Below are 5103 nucleotides of genomic sequence, written 5' to 3' on the forward strand. Positions count from 1 at the left end.
TATCTATAATACTCCCCTTGGATGTCCACCACATCAGAAATTGCCTCATTAAAATCTTACTAGGAAAACCCAATGGGACAAAACCATATTGAAGTAAAAAGAGTACAAATTCTATCTATCTGTTCATCTTCAATGCCCACATAATCTGCCTCATTAAAACCTTGTTAGGAAAAACCCTGTGGGAAAAAAAATCTTAATGAAGGAAAAAAGAGTACATTATGAAAATGCAGCATACAGTGTCTTCATAAACTTGCTCCGTCCTCATGAAGGTTGAGGGCATTGTTCCACTTTTTATCGTCAGGTTCCTTTTGGTACACAAAAATATAACAAGTAGCATTTGACATTTCAAGTTGCATTCATATAATGCTTTAAAGTTTATGAATACTTTAGATTGAAGCTTGTTAAATCCTTCAAGGATTTCAGTTGAACTCACTTTATAGTGTTACATATTTGTCATATACATCGATAAATAATTATACTATTTTGTGAAACCGAACTACTAATCACATTTCAATGTGAGTCATTTGTAAATTCTATGCACAATCAATCTGATACACATAATAGGTGTTAAATTCATCATTCAATGATTATTGTTATAAGATTGTGTTGTCTCGCCAAAACCTTCTCAGAAAAATCCAGACGGGCAAAACCTGGACGAAAGAAAAAAAAACTACAACTTGTAGCAAATTTAAACAATTTTCAATACGCATAGTTGCCTCATTAAAACCTTGACAAGGAAAACCCTATGAGACAAAGCCTTAACGAATGAAAAAAGTACAATGCAATTGACATTTTATATCATATGCTCTTTGATAAAATATTAATCAAATTCTTCCTATTACAGAAATATGTGAATGATAGTTGTTTTCTTAAACCGCATTACAACATACGTAATGTGTTGTCTTTACTACCTTAAGTACCTCTGAACCTTGATTTTCATTGACATGTAATAACTCGAGACAATATAAGTTGCTTTGAAGCTGGGAGCTTTTAAGTATTTCAGAATAGGTTTATTTTCAAGATTTTCTTTATTCGAATAATCTTTTTCAATATTGTACTCTCAAACTCTGATAAACTCTCCAAGAGTCATAATAAGATTTATCAATACTTCATAACTCAACTCGAGAATTGTATAATTCATACAAATAATTTATAAATGGACTTCAAGTCCTTTATAAACTAAATGACTTTCATTTCTTATATATATCTAGTTTATTACCTTCAGAGTAATTCTCATTTAGTGCTTCAGCTTTGAGTCTGAAGAGTTAATTATTTTGTAACAAAAATCCATTGAACATGAATTATTTCGTCAAAATTTGACCAATTACGTAGAGTAGTTCAGGATCAATACGATCTAAGTAGCTGTTATTTTTCAGAAAATACATAGTCTGAAATAATTTTATTTTATCTCACAAACTTCAACAAACTGCATTTGTTTCAATGAGTTTTCTCATTTGAGTACGCGTGCTCATTAAGGGCCATTGTCTCGCACTACAAAAATCCGGTCCTTTTGTAACGCCTATTTGTAACGGCTGTGACGTAAGCCGTTACAAATAAGTCAGATATAACGGCTGTCAGCTTGCCGTTATAAAACTTGGCTTATATATAACGGCTCGTCCCTTAGTTAGCCGTTATAAAAAACCAAATTGAGTTGGCGCGGAAGTTGGCGCGTACATTTTTGTTATTGTAACGGCCTTTGTAAAATAACTCCGTTACAAAAAAGTTTTAACAGTACAACCCTGGGATTTTGTGTTATAACGGAGACCAAGCCGTTACAATATCGTGTAGTTGTAACGGCCTTTCTATTTTCTGGCCGTTATAACATCTTTAAGCCCTAATTCTAAAATCAGGAACTGTTCCCTCTCTTTCCCATTCGTTTTTGCAGAGAGAGAGTGAAAGCGAGAGAGAGAAAGAACAACTGCAAGGAGGAATCGATCCCGCCACATCTTTAAGCCAGATTTCATCTCTAATTAGGGTTAGTTCAATCTTTCATTTTATTTCTTCATTTCTAATTAGGGATAGTTTAATCTATCAAAAAGATTTTTTTTTTAGGTTGAATGGAGGAACCCCACTGTTAATTTGATCTCCTTCCTGTTCTCTCATCTTCTTCTCATCTCACATAAATCTCTCTCAATTTCTTTTGCAGGTACCTCTCTCTTTTTCCCTCTCACGCACAACCTCTCTCACGCACAACCTATCTCACGCACAACCTCTTTCACATAGGGTTTTCAGTTTTCAAAGTTTTCTCTCTCTGGATTTAGGGATTTAAGGTACAGTTCCATTTCTTCTTAATAATTGTTTGTGTTAGGTTAAATTGCTGTAGATGCTTCTCTCTTTAGAAAGTTTGATTTTAAATTTGTTGTGTTAGTTATTTTGGTTAAAATGTGTTTGTTTTTAGGTTAAAATGTTGTAATAGTTTTAGGTTAGATTTCTGTATTTGTTTTGATAATTTCTTACCTTCATGGCTGAAAATGAGAGTTCATCTGAAACCCTTGAAAAGTCCTTGCTTTCTCTTCCTGAAATCATCATCTTTCGTGGCTTTCACTACATCTATATCTCATTCTCAGCTCTTTTCTATTCCTAAAGTTATCATCTTTAATGGGTTTGTGAATAAACCTCATTTCTGTTTCAGTCAAATACGTATTCAGTTCATAGTAATCGATGGAAATCAATTGTTACTTCTGTAACTATAGCAGAAATAACAGTCGATTTGTGGAGGAAACGAGTTTGTGGAGGAAACGAGTTTGTGGAGGAAATGAGATTTGTAGCCATGAAGGTAAAAAGGAATCTCAGGAACAGTCCTACACGAAAAAGGAACCATCGACTGAAGGGTATGTTAGGTTTTTTGTAATAGTAAATTAGTTTAGGTAATTGTTCATGATATTTTTATGCGACTTAGTTTAAACATATGCTTGCTATGCTACACATTCGACTTTATGAGTTTTTTATATATTCGATTTTGCTGTTATGCTACACATTCGACTTTGTGAGTTTTTGTTATATTTATTTCCTATTTATCTTTTGATGCTAAACCAAATAAGAGTCTTTCTGCTTTCCGAAAAGAATTTTGCCCCAGGTTCTCACTGAGTTCACCCATTTCATTGCGAGTTTGATGTATTTGATTAAATTACTCTCTAAATTGTTGTATATTTTACTTTAATAGCTTCTGTCGGACGAATCTGAACTTAATTCTATGTTTTTCCTGCTTACAGTAGTTTTATCTTCGGATGAAATTGAAGATTTTGGTCGACGAAGCTGATTCAAACTATATGAAGTTTGTAACTAAGTTTCAATCAACCAAACATTGTCAATTTTAAAGAGGAAACAAAAGGTATGTTACTGTTTCGTGATGTTACCCTTTTGAACTTCATGTAGGTTTTTTATGTTATTGTTTAGTGATGTTACTCTTTTTTTTGTTACTCCGAGATTATTTTTCTCTCCTACTTCGATATTTTTTTAACTTAGAAATATAAAGATAACTGACTAGAAGTCGAAGATAAAGAATAATTTTTTGAAATCAGGTTGGAGTCAATTCAAATTTGCAACCAAATTTCAAATATGAAATGTGGGCTCTAATTATGGTCTAAACTTATTTTTGTTTGTTTGCAGCCTCAGACGATTACTAGGAATATGGTGTTTGTGTTTTTGCAGTACGATTATCCCAACTTTGTGTTGACCCATTTGGACGGTAGCCAGTTGCACATCAAGACCAACCATGGGGAAGTTGTGAACATCGAGGAATAGATGAAGGGAACCAAGCTAAAACTCTAGAGGCATATGAGGAGGATCAAAATATGTATGGTGGGGGCCAGAAAGTAATGCCCCCTTCCCCCCGAAATAAAGAGGTTAATGAATTGATTTTTGACTTTTCTTTGAACTTATTCCTGAAGATGTACTTATTCGATTTAGCTATTGAATCAGGCGAACACTCAACTGATATGACGAATAAATACCAAAACAGTCATTCAGTCGTAACTTATAATCGTTAACATAGTTTGCTTGGTCTATAACGCATATGACTGTACTGTCCGTGCCCCACGGGCACGGGTTACACCCTCGTTAATTTATATGTGCTGAACGTGTATTATAATACTGAGGTTCTGATATGTACCCTCACCATTTGCAGCAGCAACTATAATGAAGCCCATGGAAGTTGAGATCGACCTTGTGGTGCGCATCACAGTGGGAATTACTCAACATGACATGGTAAAGTATATAAACTTGTTCTGCTTTCATGTTCTTGTTCTGCTTTCTATTACAAAACCAACGACTTTCTATTACCTCATAAACCTTATTGTCTGATAATACAACCGAATGAGATATGAGATAAACAGCCATTAGGGAAATCAGACAAGAGTCCTACAGCAGTCGACCTTGAGTTCATTTCGTAGGATCCACCAAACTTTCCCAACTCAAACTCGTAGCATTAGAGTCAAAAGAACTAGTACTACTAGTTATTAAACTTATTAGTTATTGAATACATGTTGTCTTGACCGAGACCGAGATCAACTACACAGTCTCTTATACTCTATACTGTTATGTTTTATTGATTTGTAACTAGCATTTCCTGATTTATTGATGCTGGATTTGAAACATTAGAGCTTAATCGAATTAGTGTTTCCTCTTATACTCGATATTGTTATCTCTTATACTCGTAGCATTAAATATTGATTCTCTTTTTCTTTTATTCCTTTTTCAGGATGAGAAAGACAAGAAAATTTGAGATCGTTGGAGCTTAATCGAACTAGCATATATTTACTAATGTTTTGGTTAATTTGAATAATTTCTTTTTACTTTAGTTCTTACATTTATGTGTTTAGGAAGTACTATGAAGTGTTATATATATATAATCAATATTAAGAGTATGAAATCAATATAATGTGTTTTGTTTGATAATTTGTTTTAGTTTGAGTTATCTTGTTTCAGTTTTCTGATTTTCAAACAGGACAACAGTAAAAGCTGTAAAATATTGCAGCTGGATACCACAGAATTTAACAAATTTTTTTTCTTCAGAAATGAACTATTTGTAACGGCCAAAGTTTTAAATCCGTTACAAATAGTAAGATTTGTAACGGCCTTATGTGTCGAAGCCGTTACAAATAG

General features: G+C 33.4%; 1 long non-coding RNA gene across 2 annotated transcripts; it reads left to right on the forward strand.

Moving 5' to 3' along the window:
• Positions 1–1860: 1860 nt before the first annotated feature.
• Positions 1861–4893, forward strand: LOC147567198 (uncharacterized). Of its 2 annotated transcripts, none has more exons than XR_015237579.1 (7): positions 1861–1975; positions 2147–2270; positions 2633–2831; positions 3213–3331; positions 3610–3845; positions 4127–4206; positions 4700–4893. It is a non-coding gene; the product is annotated as an uncharacterized LOC147567198 (long non-coding RNA). The 2 variants fall into 2 exon arrangements; XR_015237583.1 differs by having other exon boundaries at positions 2694–2831.
• Positions 4894–5103: the final 210 nt, after the last annotated feature.

The sequence above is a fragment of the Eschscholzia californica genome, unplaced genomic scaffold (genome assembly GCF_041429995.1).
Source record: "Eschscholzia californica isolate CP2 unplaced genomic scaffold, dmEscCali1.0.p SCAF_1, whole genome shotgun sequence".
In the NCBI taxonomy this organism is placed as follows: Eukaryota; Viridiplantae; Streptophyta; class Magnoliopsida; order Ranunculales; family Papaveraceae; genus Eschscholzia; species Eschscholzia californica.